Below are 16,908 nucleotides of genomic sequence, written 5' to 3' on the forward strand. Positions count from 1 at the left end.
ATATGTACCTCAGAAGGCTGCAAATAGAAAAGAGGCATCCGATTTTTATTTAAATTTGGTTTGTTATGCCATTGATATTTTGTAATTGTTATTATTATTATTATTTTAAACTAGATGTTCCATGTCACTATAAAGTTATATAAGCCTTGCTTGTTCAATATTAAAAGAAATAATTGTTTGGGTCTCTATTAATAATTTGTTCAACCTCGGCCCGCGGCTTTGTTAAGTTTTACATTTTGGCCCACTTTGTATTTGAGTTTGACACCCCTGCCTTGGATAATCAAACCACCATTTTTCCAGTTCCAAAAAAAAAATCCAGGAATTCCAGAATTTCCGGTTTTCCAAAGCCCTATTTTCACCTCTTCCTGGAAAGTTTTTACAGTCTAAATCAGTGGTTCTGAACCTGGGGTCGATCAAACCCTAGGGCAGGGGTCGGGAACCTTTTAGCCATTGTTCAAAACAAAAAATAATGACAAAAAAAAAATCCATGTTATAATGAATTATTTTCAAAGCTCCAATTACCGTATTTCCCTGAATTGCCGCCGAGGCGCTAATTAATTTAAAACCTTTTCTCACTCTTGCGCTTTACCAAAGGCATGCGGTAAAAGTAAGCATGCAATAATTATTTTAAAACCTCTTCTCACTCCGGCACTTACCAAAGGAATGCAGTAAAAATTTGAGTGTGATGTAAGCTTGGACCTTAAATCCTACTAAATAACGCTTAATCTTCTTCCCTTTATGCAATTTGAAATTACCGGTATTGAAATCAGCCTCCTCCATTTTGAAAATGATGAGTGTCACTCGTGACGTCACTAGTTTGACCCGGCGGTAATACTAAGCATGCGCTAATTATTTTGCGAAGGCAGACGCATACTTTATGCCCTGCGGCAATTCAAGGAGAGTTCAAAAATGTCACTTTAAAATGTTTTATGTGGTAAATATTGCATATATTGTGCAGTTGCCATTAAAAAGAAAGTTTTCTTTGACAAAAGAGCATAAAACAAACAAAATAATAGTTAAAACGTAAAATCGACAGATATTTCTGAAGTTGATCTTGTAACTTTAGTGTTGAAAGTAAAAAAATAAAAAAACCCTAATAAAAATGTATCACTTTATGAGTGGGGCACCTTTTGGATCCCAAATATATTTAGTGGTATTTTATTTATCTTTTCACTGTGATTACTCAAAAATAATAAAGAATAAAAATTAATGGTGTCCTGCATTATTCATCTTTTAGGGCTCTAATGACTAAATACTGCATATTTCAGTTTTACTATAAAAAAAACAAAGATGTTTTTGAAAGAAAAGCCATAAAACCTTATTTATTTATTTTTTTTAAGTTGATATAGAGATTTATTGTAAGCGTTAAATAAAGCGTTACATTTATTTTACCTTTAGGGGTCCCAGGGACCATAAAGGTAAAATTTGGGAATTTAGCGAAAACCTGGGAATTTTGATAATGTTCATACTAGCACAGGGGTGTCCAAACTTTTTCCACTGAGGGCCGCACACGGAAAAATTAAAGCGTGCGGGGGCCATTTGGATATTTTTCATTTTCAAACCATAACAAAATATATGGATTTTTAAAATGTATTTTACCTTTAAGGGGTCCCGGGGACCATAAAGGGTCTCAGTTATTAAAATGTTAAAAATAAGTAACATTTTCATTATTACTTTTTATTTAACGCTTACAGTAAATCTAAGCTTTAAATAAAATGAAAAATACCCAAATGGCCCCCGCACGCTTTAATTTTTCCGTGTGCATCCCTCAGTGGAAAAAGTTTGGACACCCCTGTGCTAGTATGAACATTATCAAAATTCCCAGGTTTTCGCTAAATTCCCAAATTTCCAGGAAATTCCCATTTGAGTGAATGGACATATTCATACCTCTCCAATACCCAAAATTCTCAAAATTTTGCGCCTTTTTTTTTTTTTTACCCAATTCCGACCTTTTAACCACACACACACACACACACACACACACACACACACACACACACACACACACACACACACACACACACACACACACACACACACACACACACACACACTACTCTTCTGATATAGCGAATGCAAATCATGTGTTCCCTTTACCCAAATTTCCAGGAATTTTCTCCCAATTGACAATGAATGGGAAATATAAAATCTACTGCATGTCCCACATTTTTAATCCGATTCAAACCATTCACACACTCTGGTGATTCAAACATTTCAGTTCCACTCGGAGGCTTGCGCACATAAGGCAATCACAGGCTATTACTTTAGCTTTTAGGAAACTTCCGATTAGGATAAGAAACAAGTGATGACATTTTGGGGCTGATCCGGATCATTTCTACTACGTTACTTTACGGTTATGTTACAAGTCATTGTTAAAATGTTTTTCATGTAAAACTGTTGATGGTCTTCACCTTTGTGTCCTGCCTTGTCAATAACATGACAATCATACTTGCCAACCTTGAGACCTCCGATTTCGGGAGGTGGGGGGTGGAGCAGAGGCGTGGTTGGGGACGTGGTTGGGGCGGGCCGTGGTTAACCCCTTTTGTGGTGTTCGGGTCTGCGGGACCCGTTTTAATTTTTTATTAAAAGAGAAATTATACAATTTATAAATTTTTCAAACTGAGACTCACTGACTTTGGCTCATTTTCTGTGAAGAACATATATCAGAATAAAAATGTAATGAACGCACACCATACACCCCCTTACACATTTCTATTACATGAAAGATGTCCGGGTCCACTGGACCCGGGGCTAATAGAAGTGTGGAAATTGATGGGTACCACACACAACCACTCCCCCTCTATGTACCTTGTAACAGTTACCAGCCATGTAATGCACACTAAACAAAACAGAAAGGGACAAGGGGTAGCAAAAAGATGGATGGAAAACCATCCTCCACACGACACCGCCGCTCCGGACAATCTAACCTCCTCCAACCTCCGAGGACAAAGCTATGAACAATTGGAGACCGGGTTTGGTTTTACGCCGCTTCCAGTCTGTGGAACGCTCTCCCTAACCCCTGACCACCTGAGGGCACCACAGACTGTGGATGCTTTTAAAAAGGCTTAAAAACCCTTCTTTTTTAAAACTGACTAATACAAGTGTGAAAATGTATGTTCTGTGTACCACACACACACACACACACACACACACACACACACACACACACACACACACACACACACACATCAGGCCTAGTCAGGAGGACGACAGAGTGAAGGTACACAGAACATCAGAGGGTCAAATGTGCAAACAAATGAGAGCAGACAGGGTTGACAAACAGTGTTGCAACTTTGTGTGGGAACCGCAGGTGCAGAAACACAAAAGAAGAATCCCTATGGAATGCAGAAGCTGGCAGAGAAATTTTCCGTACAACGTTCATATTGTTGTTACTCAGCCAGCGTTTGTGGGTCTGATGGACCCGTTGCATTTTGTGGCTTTTAATGCCTCACAATACAACACTTTTACGTTAAAATACTGAACAGATGTTTATCTTCTCCTAATAAACATCTGTTACCTTATCCTAATAAACATCTGTTCAGTATTTTAAGGTAAAAGTGTTGGATTGTGAGGCATTAAAAGCCACAAAATGTAACGGGTCCATCAGACCCACAAACGCTGGCTGAGTAACAACAATATGAACACCACACAAGGATTAAGAGGGAAGGAGTATATTTTCATCTACAATTCACCAACTCGAGTATTCCATACATATATATATATATATATATATATATATATATATATATATATATATGTATATATATATATATATATATATATATATATATATATATATACATATATATATATATATATATATATATATATATATGTGTGTGTATGAAATACTTTACTTTCAGTGAATTCTAGCTATATATATTTATTATATTACATATATAAATAAAAGAAATAGTTGAATTTCAGACGGCACCTATCAAATACACAGTAATAAAAACACAGTTGTTCTACTAACTGTACTGTGCTTGCTGGTAACTAAAAAAAAACAACAACAACACTTACCTTTCACTATTTGAGTAACCTTTGTTCTGCCATTTGCGTACTGGCGAGAGTCACTTGCCGTCAGGTGCGCAACACCACATAAATTGTTGGCCAATCAAAAAGCAACCCCATAACGCTATAGCCAACATTCACCAGGAGATGGCGACAGACAACATAGAATCACTCTATTACAGACGGCGTCGCCACGGCTGTAACTTCCTCGTTCTTCTGCTTCGTCTCCTTGTGTGTGCAGTTTTTTTATTAAAATCCGTAGCTGTTGTAACGTGATTGGGCAGGCAAGCTGTTTATATAGTGGGAAAGCGGACGTGAAAACAGGCTGTCCCCACTCAGGTTTTCATGGAGCTGGAGGGGGCGTGTCCTCTAGCTCGGCTGAATTTCGGGAGAAAATTTCTTCCGGGAGGTTTTCGGGAGAGGCGCTGAATTTGGGGAGTCTCCCGGAAAATCCGGGAGGGTTGGCAAGTATGGTGACAATGAACGACAACACTGGGTAACGACACGGCTAATGTCAGCGCCATCTTCTCCGTGACGATCAAGACCAACTTTTGGCAGAACAACCTACTCAGCACATCAAAGCCCAGTTTTAACTGAGAGGAATTACCCCAACAATGTCTATGTTTACACTGCAGGGTACGATGTCTAATCCGGATTTGTTTCGTTAAAGCCGATCTTTTTTAATTTAGTTGTTCACTGTGGAAGGGGATTGTGATCAGCCAACATGTTGGAGTAAAGATCAGCGACAATGTCCAGGCTGCTGGAAACAGCGCTCCATCAGACGGGGGCGTGGCATGTGCTGACTGAGAGACACAGCTGCCAGATGATTAGTTTGCACAGGTGGTACAAGTTAAACAAATCATCTGTTGTCTTTAACAGTGAGCGGCCGGGTGAAGGAGGAGGAAGGATCGTAGAGGCTGAAAAGTCAACAAAGTACATATATTGATAAAAAAGAACCGTTTTAAAAACCCTGTCGACTCTGCACAACTGGCTTCCAGCGTCTATCTGTGGAACTGTGAGTAGAACAAGCTTACATTCACATTACCAAAAACATATGCGACTTCTGTGGACTTTGTGTCTAATGCAGGGGTGTCAAACGTACGGGCCGGGGGCCGGATCAGGCCCGCGAACAGCTTTTAGCCGGCCCGCGGGATGAGTTTGCTAAGTATATAAATTAGAAGGGAACATTATCACCAAACCTATGTAAGCGTCAATATATACCTTGATGGTGCAGAAAAAAAGACCATGTATTTTTTTAACCGATTTCCGAACTCTAAATGGGTGAATTTTGGCGAATTAAACGCCTTTCTGTTTATCGGTCTTTTAACGATGACGTCAGAACGTGACGTCACCGAGGTAATACACCCGCCATTTTCATTTTCAACACATTACAAACACCGGGTCTCAGCACTGTTATTTTCCGTTTTTTCGACTTTTTTTTTGGAACCTTGGAGACATCATGCCTCGTCGGTGTGTTGTCGGAGGGCGTAACAACACTAACAGGGAGGGATTCAAGTTGCACCACTGGCAAGAAATCTGCCCCCAGACCCCCATTGAATGTACCAAAGTGTCTTCACATTTGACCGGCAGTGCTAAAGCAGACATGGCACAGAGATGTATGGATAACCTGCAGATGCATTTGCAACGATTAAGTCAACGAAATCACAAAGGTGAGTTTTGTTGATGTTGACTTATGTGCTAATCAGACATATTTGGTTGCGGCGTGACTGCCAGCTAATCGATGCTAACATGCTACGCTAATCGATGCTAACATGCTATTTACCGGCGGTGCTAAAGCAGACATGGTACAGAGATGTATGGATAACCTGCAGATGCATTTGCAACGATAAAGTCAACGAAATCACAAAGGTGAGTTTTGTTGTTGTTGACTGCCAGCTATTCGATGCTAACATGCTATTTACCGGCGGTGCTAAAGCAGACATGGCACAGAGATGTATGGATAACCTGCAGATGCATTTGCAACGATATTACGTTTCCTTCCACCCACATTTAATGCGAAAAAAACACTTACCAATCGACGGATTTAAGTTGCTCCAGTGTCAAGAGATGCGAAAGTCCTGATCGTTTGGTCCGCACATTTTACCGCCAATGCTAACGCAGCTATTCGGCCATGCTATGGCTATGAATAGCGTCAATAGCTATTCGCTCAATAGCTTCAGTTTCTTCGTCAATACTTTCATACTCCAACCATCCGTTTCAATACATGCGTAATCTGTTGAATCGCTTAAACCGCTAAAATCCGAGTCTGAATCCGAGCTAATGTCGCTAAATCTTGCTGTGGTATCTGCCATTGTTTGTTTACATTGGCAGCACTGTATGACGTCACAGGGAAATGGATAGTCGCATCGCAAATAGCGAAAATCAAGCACTTTAAAGCTTTTTTTAGGTACAATTTTGAAAAAAAATTCAAAAAATACAACAAGGGAACTGATTTTTATTGTTTTTAACCCTTTTGAAATTGTGATAATGTTCCTCTTTAACCAGAATTTTTTAAATTAAGAAACCGCTGTTCTAAACGTGTCCATTGGATGTCGCAATAGCAATTTTTTTGTATCGTTGTAGCTGATGCTATATATGTACAAAATAAATCACGTTAGTACATCAGTTGAGGAAAATAATCAAACTACATTAATAACATACTGTAATTTGATTTTGATATATATTTTTATCTTGATAGATTGAAAATAAACACCAATTAGTGATGAACATTATCATATAATTTATTCAGAAAATATAACGACAAAGATATAATATTATGATCGGCAACATGTAAGTGTAAAAAAACAACAACATTATGATTTCCACAACATCAGAATGCACTTGTTCTGTTTTTTAAACAAAGAAAACAATCAAACTTATATTTTTAAGTTATCGTGCCGTGATTTTACCAGTCCGGCCCATATGGTAGCAGATTTTTCTCTGTGTGGCCCCTGGTCTAAAATGAGATTGACACCCCTGGCTTAATGTGTCAATTAAGTAGTACATTTAAAAGTACATCGGTTAATTTTTTTGTTTTTTTCATATTGGTATTGATTCAAAGTAGGGCTGCACGATTTTGAGAAAAAAAAACATAATTGCGATTATTCTCTCCAAATTTGCGATTTTTATATTTTGTACATAAAAATGCATAAAACTGCGAGTGAAGGAAGCCATGGTACTTTTAAACTGTCAATAAACTTTTATTTTTGTCCCAAGTAGCAACCCATTAGAAAAAATATGCAATAATTTACTTTAAATAATATTTGGCTTTATGCAGACGGACTCGAACCTTGGTCTCCATCAGGGGTGTCAAACGTATGGCCAGCGAAAAGGTTTTATCCGACCCGCGGGATAAGTTTGCGAAGTAAAAAAATGAGTATCTTTGTAGAAGCTGCTACATACAGTTTGTAAAAAAAATAAATAAACCACATGATGTTAGTGCACCAGTCGAGGAAAATGAGCAAACTACATAAATAACATCCTGAAATTTCCATCTATCCATTTTCTACCGCTTGTCCCGTTCGGGGTCGCGGGGGTGCTCTAGCTCTACTTATGAAAATATTACAATCACAAATAACGGTACCTGCAAAAATTCCTTTACCACAAAAAAAAAGGATAAACGAGGGATTACCGTAGTACATCGGTCTCAAATACGCGGCCCGCGGGCCAATTGCGGCCCACGAGACGTTATTTTGCGGCCCGCACCTTAATGTGAAAATTTAATGTATGTGGGGTGAGTTTTATATGAATAACGCTTTACAGCGTCTTACTTTTATACTCTCGATTTTTCCAGGAGGCTCCCAATGTCAATGCTCCCCCAGGGGTAATCATTCTCTCAAATTTCACCTTAACAATATTGATGGTGCAGAAAAAAGACCATTTATTTTTGTAACCGATTTCCGAACTCTAAATCGGTGAATTTTGGCGAATTAAACGCCTTTCTGTTTATCACGCTGGAGGCGATGACGTCAGAATGTGACGTCGCCGAGGTAACACACCCGGCATTTTCATTTTCAACACAGCTCTGTTATTTTCCGTTTTTTTGACAATTTTTTGGAACCTTGGAGACATCATGCCTCGTCGGTGTGTTGTCGGAGGGTGTAACAACACCAACAGGGAGGGATTCAAGTTGCACCACTGGCCTGAAGATGCGAAAGTGTCTGCTGCCAGACCCCCATTGAATGTACCGGAGTGTCTCCACATTTTACCGGCGATGCTAAGACAGACATGGCACAGAGAAGTATGGATAACCTGCAGATGCATTTGCAACGATAGTCAACGAAATCACAAAGGTGAGTTTTGTTGATGTTGACTGCCAGCTAATCGATGCTAACATGCTATGCTAATCGATGCTAACATGCTATTTACCGGCGGTGCTAAAGCAGACATGCAACAGAGATGTATGGATAACCTGTAGATGCATTTGCAACTATATTACGTTTCCTTCCACCCACATTTAATGCGAAAAAACACTTACCAATCGACGGATTTAAGTTGCTCCAGTGTCACGAGATGCGAAAGTCCTGATCGTTTGGTCCACACATTTTACCGGCGATGCTAACGCAGCTATTCGGCCATGCTATGACTATGAATTCGCTCAATAGCTTCAGTTTCTTCTTCAATACTTTCATACTCCAACCATCCGTTTCAATACATGCGTAATCTGTTGAATCGCTTAAGTCGCTGAAATCCGAGTTTGAATCCGAGCTAATGTCACTAAATCTTGCTGTGGTATTCCCATTGTTTGTTTACATTGGCAGCACTGTGTGACGTCACAGGGAAATGGCCGGTGTCTTCGCAGAGAGCGAAAATAAGGCACTTTAAAGCTTTATTTAGGGATATTCCGAGACCGGTAAAATTTTTAAAAAAACACAACAAGCCACTGGGAACTGATTTTTATTGTTTTTAACCCTTTTGAAATTGTGATAATGTTCCCTTTTAAGGGGGCACCGTGGAGGCACTGCCTTAAGCATCCTGTACAAACAGGTGCCAGTCCGTTCCCATGTTGTAGTCAGTATTAAAAGATGTAGTAAGCAACTGCAAGACGTAGTTGATCAACAGCCACACAGGTCACACTGACGGTGGCTATGTAAACAACTTTAACACTGTTACGAACATGCGCCACACCAAACAAGAAGGACAAACACATTTTGGGAGAACATCCGCATCGTAACACAACATAAACACAACAGTAAAAATACCCAGAATCCCATGCAGACGTAACTCTTCCGGGCTATAATCCCCAACCCCCTATTGTAGCCCGGAAGAGTTAGGGCTGCATTGGATTCTGGGTACTTGTTATGTTGTGTTTTGGATGTTCTCCCAAAATGTGTTTGTCAATCTTGTTTGGTATGGGTTCACAGTGTGGCGCATATTTGTAACAGTGATAAAGTTGTTTATACGGCCACCCTCAGTGTGACCTGTATGGATGTTTAATAAGTATGTCTTGCAGTCGCTTCCTTGGGTCTGCAGAAGCCTCATACAATATGTGACTGTGTTTGCACACTCTATGGTGGGACGGCGTGGCGCAGTGGGAGAGTGGCCGTGTGAAACCCGAGGGTCCCTGGTTCAAATCCCACCTAGTACCAACCTCGTCACGTCCGTTGTGTCCTGAGCAAGACACTTCACCCTTGCTCCTGATGGGTGCTGGTTGGCGCCTTGCATGGCAGCTCCCTCCATCAGCGTGTGGGTGTGTGTGTGAATGGGTAAATGTGGAAGTAGTGTCAAAGCGCTTTGAGTACCTTGAAGGTAGAAAAGCGCTATACAAGTACAACCCATTTATCATTTATTTATTTAAAAGTGGACGAAACGGCAGTTCATAGAGAATCCCATGCAGCCCTAACTCTTCCAGGCTATAATATCCCCCATCTCCTATTGTAGCCTGGAATAGTTAGGGCTGCATTGGATTCTGGGTATTTGTTCTGTTGTGTTTAGGTTGTGTTTTGGATGTTGTCCCAAAATGTGTTTGTCAATCTTGTTTGGTATGGGTTCACAGTGTGGCGCATATTTGTAACAGTGATAATGTTGTTTATACGGCCACCCTCAGTGTGACCTGTATGGTTGTTGAATAAGTATGTCTTGCAGTCGCTTCTTTGGCTCTGCAGAAGCATCATACAATATGTGACTGTGTTTGCACACTGTATGGTGGAAAAGTGGACGAAACGGCAGTTCATAGAGAATCCCATGCAGCCTTAACTCTTCCGGGCTATAATATCCCCCCTCCCCTATTGTAGCCCGGAAGAGTTAGGGCTGCATTGGATTCTGGGTATTTGTTCTGTTGTGTTTATGTTGTGTTTTGGATGATCTCCCAAAATGTGTTTGTCAATCTTGTTTGGTATGGGTTCACAGTGTGGTGCATAATTGTAACAGTGATAAAGTTGTTTATACGGCCACCCTCAGTGTGACCTGTATGGTTGTTGAATAAGTATGTCTTGCAGTCGCTTCTTTGGCTCTGCAGAAGCATCATACAATATGTGACTGTGTTTGCACACTGTGTGTATGGTGGAAAAGTGGACGAAACGGCAGTTCGTAGAGAATCTCATGCAGCCCTAACTCTTCCAGGCTATAATATACCCCCTCCCCTATTGTAGCCGGGAAGAGTTGGGGCCGCATTGGATTCTGGGTATTTGTTTTGTTGTGTTTATGTTGTGTTTTGGATGTTCTCCGAAAATGTGTTTGTCAATCTTGTTTGGTATGGGTTCACAGTGTGGCGCATAATTGTAACAGTGTTAAAGTTGTTTATACGGCCACCCTCAGTGTGACCTGTATGGCTGTTGAATAAGTATGTCTTGCAGTCGCTTCCTTGGGTCTGCAGAAGCCTCATACAATATGTGACAGTGTTTGCACACTGTATGGTGGAAAAGTGGACGAAACGGCAGTTCATAGAGAATCCCATGCAGCCTTAACTCTTCCGGGCTATAATATCCCCCCTCCCCTATTGTAGCCCGAAGAGTTAGGGCTGCATTGGATTCTGGGTATTTGTCTGTTGGGTTTATGTTGTGTTTTGGATGTTCTCCCAAAATGTTTGTCAATCTTGTTTGGTATGGGTTCACAGTGTGGCGCATATTTGTAACAGTGATAAAGTTATTTATACGGCCACCCTCAGTGTGACCTGTATGGCTGTTGAATAAGTATGTCTTGCAGTCGCTTCCTTGGGTCTGCAGAAGCCTCATACAATATGTGACTGTGTTTGCACACTGTATGGTGGAAAAGTGGACGAAACGGCAGTTCATAGAGATTCCCATGCAGCCCTAACTCTTCCGGGCTATAATATCCCCCCTCCCTTATTGTAGCCTGGAAGAGTTAGGGCTGCATTGGATTCTGGGTATTTGTTCTGTTGTGTTTATGTTGTGTTTTGGATGATCTCCCAAAATGTGTTTGTCAATCTTGTTTGGTATGGATTCACAGTGTGGCGCATAATTGTAACAGTGTAAAAGTTGTTTATACGGCCACCCTCAGTGTGACCTGTATGGTTGTTGAATAAGTATGTCTTGCAGTCGCTTCCTTGGGTCTGCAGAAGCCTCATACAATATGTGACTGTGTTTGCACACTGTGTGTATGGTGGAAAAGTGGACGAAACGGCAGTTCATAGAGAATCCCATGCAGCCCTAACTCTTCCAGGCTATAATATCCCCCCTCCCCTATTGTAGCCTGGAAGAGTTGGGGCTGCATTGGATTCTGGGTATTTGTTTTGTTGTGTTTATGTTGTGTTTTGGATGTTCTCCCAAATTGTGTTTGTCAATCTTGTTTGGTATGGGTTCACAGTGTGGCGCATAATTGTAACAGTGTTAAAGTTGTTTATACGGCCACCCTCAGTGTGACCTGTATGGCTGTTGAATAAGTATGTCTTGCAGTCGCTTCCTTGGGTCTGCAGAAGCCTCATACAATATGTGACTGTGTTTGCACACTGTATGGTGGAAAAGTGGACGAAATGGCAGTTCGTAGAGAACTCCCAAGGCATGTCCATCCCGACACGCCCTTACTATTGTTGTCCGAGTGAAAACTGGGAGAATGATTGCCCCAGGAGATTGATGTGAGGGACACTGATTTCCTGGAAAAATCGCGAAAGTCGACAAGTGTTTTGCTCGGGTGGGAAATTCGTTAAAAAGTGCATGTTAGATTATTTTAAGAAAACTTTTCTCGTGGCCCAGCCTCACCCAAGTTTCTGCATCCAGTGGCCCCCAGGTAAATTGAGTCTGAGACCCCTGCCGTAGTACATTTGACTTACACATTTTGAAGAACAATAAGACAACTATATAAGTATATATATATATATATATATATATATATATATACTGGGGCGGTATAGCTCGGTTGGTAGAGCGGCCGGGTCAGCAACTTGAGGGTTGCAGGTCCGATTCCCGCTTCCGCCATCCTATAGTCACTGCCGCTGTGTCCTTGGGCAAGACACCTTACCCACCTGCTCCCAGTGCCACCCACACTGGTTTAAATGTAACTTAGATATTGGGTTTCACTATGTAAAGCGCTTTGAGTCACTAGAGAAAAAGCGCTATATAAATATAATTCATTTCATTTCATATATAGTCAAAACAAGTCCATGTATTTCCGATGTACTTTTGTGTTCTACTTGCCTTTTGGACAAGAGCAATGCTAAACGTTAATGACGTGAGGCTCTTGAAGTTGGGATAAAAATATTTTTGAGGCTACTCCTTCTGATCTTGGGAACAAACAAGCAAGCGTTTTTTTGTTGTTGTTGTTGTTGTTGATACACAGCAGCAGCTCATGTGGGGTTGAATGTAGGCAAAGATTTCAATTAAAAAGCCCCCTAGGCACTGAGTGTGTGTGTGTGTGTGTGTGTGCGCATGCACATAGTTTAATGATATTCCGAATGTGCACAGGCATCAGCGCATGCTTTTACAGAATGCCTGGTGCTGCGTGTTGCCATTAGAGTCATGTGCATTTTAGAAAGTAGCAATTCCAGCCACATAGCATGAATAATACAACACACACACACGCACACGCACACACACACACGCACACACCCTAATGCAAGCTCTTCCAACAGCAGGAAGTGAGGAAGTTTGATCACACATTCTTTGACTCCATTACTATAATTTGGGGCGACATAGCTCGGTTGGTAGAGCGGCCGTGTCAGCAACTTAAGGGTTGCAGGTTCGATTCCCGCTTGTGCCATCGTAGTTACTGCCGGTGTGTCCTTGGGCAAGACACTTTACCCACCCACACTGGTTTAAAAATGTAACTTAGATATTGGGTGTCACTATGTAAAGCGCTTTGAGTCACGCTTTGGGGCGGTATAGCTCGGTTGGTGGAGCGGCCATGTCAGCAACTTGAGGGTGGGAGGTTCGATTCCCGCTTGTGCCATCCTAGTTACTGCCGTTGTGTCCTTGGGCAAGACACTTTACCCACCTGCTCCCAGTGCCACCCACACTGGTTTAAATGTAACTTAGATATTGGGTTTCACTATGTAAAGCGCATTGAGTCACGCTTTGGGGCGGGATAGCTCGGTTGGTGGAGTGGCCGTGTCAGCAACTTGAGGGTTGCAGGTTCGCTTCCCGCTTCCGCTATCCTAGTCACTGCCGTTGTGTCCTTGGGCGAGACACTTTACCCACCTGCTCCCAGTGCCACCCACACTGGTTTAAAAATGTAACTTAGATATTGGGTTTCACTATGTAAAGCGCTTTGAGTCACGCTTTGGGGCGGTATAGCTCGGTTGGTGGAGCGGCCGTGTCAGCAACTTGAGGGTTGCAGGTTCGATTCCCGCTTGTGCCATCCTAGTCACTGCCGTTGTGTCCTTGGGCAAGACACTTTACCCACCTGCTCCCAATGCCACCCACACTGGTTTGAAAATGTAACTTAGATATTGGGTTTCACTATGTAAAGCGCTTTGAGTCGCTAGAGAAAAGCGCTATATAAATATAATTCACTTCACTTCACTAATAAACAAAACAAAAAAAAACAGCATTTTGATCAGAAATGGTTGTAAAGCCGGCAGTATTTAGGTTTAAAGGGGAACATTATCACCAGACCTATGTAAGCGTCAATATATACCTTGATGTTGCAGAAAAAAGACCATATGTTTTTTTAACCGATTACCGAACTCTAAAAGGGTGAAGTGTGGCGATTTAAACGCCTTTCAATTGTTCACCTGTCGGAGCGATGACCTTTCACCCGTGACATCACAACGGGAAGCAATCCGCCATTTTCTCAAACACATTACACACACCAAGTCAAATCAGCTCTGTTATTTTACGTTTTTTCGACTGTTTTCCTTACTTTGGAGACATCATGTCTCGTCGGTGGGTTGTTGGAGGGTGTAATTAGTGTGCTAATCAGACATATTTGCTCACGGCATGACTGGAAGCTAATCGATGCTAACATGCTATTTAGGCTAGCTGTATGTACATATTGCATCATTATGCCTCATTTGTAGCTATATTTGCATCCAGCCTTTCCAATCACCCACTTTTAATGCCAAACAAACACATACCAATCGACAGATTCAAGTTGCACCAGTGGTCAAAAGATGCGGAAATCCCTCGTTCTGCACACCTTACCGACGATAGCGATGCTAAGACAGATATGGCAAGAATGTGTGGATATACTGCAACACTCAAAGCAGATGCATTTCCAACGATAAAGTCAGCGAAATCACAAAGGTGAGTTTTGTTGATGTTATTGACTTATGTGCTAATCAGACATATTTGCTCACGGCATGACTGGAAGCTAATCGATGCTAACATACTATTTAGGCTAGCTGTATGTACATATTGCATCATTATACCTCATTTGTAGCTATATTTGCATGCAGCCTTTCCCTCCACCCACATTTAATGCCAAACAAACACATACCAATCGTTGGTTAGAAGGCGATCGCCGAATTCACCCTCGCTTCCTCCCGTGCCGCTGTCTGTCGTGATATGGCTCAATAACCTCAGTTTCTTCTTCAATTTCGTTTTCGCATCCATTTCAATACATGCGTAATCGCTTGCACCGCTGAAATCCGAGTCTGAATCCGAGCAACTATGCCATACCTTTCTGTGCTATCCGCCATGTTTTTTTCTGTTGGCTTCACGCAGTGACGTCACAGGACAATAGACGGGTGGCTATAACGACGGTTAAAGTCAGGCACTTTGATGCCAGTTTTCGGGATATTGCGTGATGGGTAAAATTTTGAGAAAAACTTTGAAAAATAAAATAAGCCACTGGGAACTGAGTTTTATTGGTTTTAACCCTTCAGAAAATGTGATAATGTTCCCCTTTAAAGCCGGCGTGCACAAACTTTTTCCACCGAGCGCCACGGACTGACAAATCAAAGGATGTGGGGGCCACTTAGGAATTGCTCACCTTCAAAACCAGCACTATAGAGTTGTTTTACAAAAAACAGACCATTTTCTTGTGAATGCTGCAATGCTAACTGTTAGCATCAAGTAACAAAAAATTAGCAAACTTAGCTAAAAAAGATTAAAAGTACTAAGCTAACATGTTAACAATAGCATGCTTACAGTTAGCATTAGTGAAATACCAAAATATAAGACACTGAGCTGTAGGGCTGGGCGATATGGCTTTTTTTAAATATCGCAATATTTTTAGGCGATTTACGATATTTTGCCTTGGCCTTGAATGAACACTTGATACATATAATCACAGCAGTATGATGGTTCTATGTGTCTACATTAAAACATTCTTCTTCATACTGTATTAATATATACTACTTTTAAACTTTCATGCAGAGAGGGAAATCCCAACTATGTCAATTGACCAAAAGTATATTTATTAAAGTTATTAAGCAATGGCACAAACATTCATGTCATTTCCAAAACATAAAGTGCAAGATTGTCAGAAACATTTTAAGTGTCAAGTAAAAATGAGCTGCATAATAGGAAATAAAATAGTATTCAGCCTTCATTATGTGGTATGTTACTATGGTTATGAAATTATCTTCATTCTCTAGCGAGTGACTTTTCAAATGATGCTACATATTAGCAGTAATGCTACTTTTTGCCCCACACTTGACAAATTACGGTTGTCTGTTCGACATCTTCCCGCTTGAAGCCGAACCACCGCCAGACGATGAACACCCTCCTGTTTTTATTGGGAATTAAGTCTTCATTTGTTACCAGATCCGCACCTCCTTTCTCACCTGGCTCCAATCGAGAGGTGATTATTTAAGCCTGCCTTTGCGAGTCAGTCGGCCTGGCATCATTATTGGTTTCGTGCCACAGTTTCTTGTTTGCCTCATGCTTTGCCAAGTAAGTCGTGTATGTTTCCTGCCTTAAGTTTTTGCCTTAGCTTCCGGGTATGATAAACACGCTTGCCTTTGTTTTGTTAGTTGGATAATTAAATCATGTTTTTACCTGCATGCCTTGTCCAGAGTAGTCCGTTTGCATCCCGGGGAAACAAACCTCGCACCACGCCGCGTAAACCCATCCGTGACAGAAGGTGTGTCCAAACTTTTGACCTGTACTGTATATTCATACATACATTATATTTAGAGATGTCCGATAATGGCTTTTTTGCCGATATTGTCCAACTCTTAATTACCGATTCCGATATCAACCGATACTGATATACATACAGTCGTGGAATTAACATTTTGTTGTGATGCCTCACTGGATGCATTAAACAATGTAACAAGGTTTTCCAAAATAAATCAACTCAGGATATGGAAAAAAATGCCAACATGGCACTGGCATATTTATTATTGAAGTCACAAAGTGCATTATTTTTTTTTCTAACATGCCTCAAAACAGCAGCTTGGAATTTGGGACATGCTCTCCTTGATAGAGCATGAGGAGGTGGAGGTGGGAGGGGTTTTCTGGTAGGTGGTATTGTAGTGTCCTGGAAGAGTTAGTGCTGCAAGGGGCTCTGGGTATTTGTTCTGTTGTGTTGTTGTGTTACGGTGCGGATGTTCTC

General features: G+C 41.2%; 2 protein-coding genes across 3 annotated transcripts in view; one reads left to right on the top strand and one right to left on the bottom strand.

The window, feature by feature from the left end:
- Positions 1 to 16,908, bottom strand: part of LOC133544117 (XK-related protein 6-like) — a 41,115-nt gene that overhangs the window by 14,912 nt on the left and 9,295 nt on the right. The gene's annotated exons all lie outside the window — the stretch shown is intronic.
- gckr (glucokinase (hexokinase 4) regulator) overlaps positions 4,910 to 16,908 on the top strand; it is a 74,096-nt gene continuing 62,097 nt past the window's right edge. For both annotated transcript variants that reach the window (XM_061889179.1, XM_061889181.1), the window contains exon 1: positions 4,910 to 5,029. The gene's annotated coding sequence lies outside the window, so the exon portion shown is untranslated. The remainder of the gene's footprint in view (positions 5,030 to 16,908) is intronic.

Source organism: Nerophis ophidion, linkage group LG27 (assembly GCF_033978795.1).
Source record: "Nerophis ophidion isolate RoL-2023_Sa linkage group LG27, RoL_Noph_v1.0, whole genome shotgun sequence".
Classification (NCBI taxonomy): domain Eukaryota; kingdom Metazoa; phylum Chordata; class Actinopteri; order Syngnathiformes; family Syngnathidae; genus Nerophis; species Nerophis ophidion.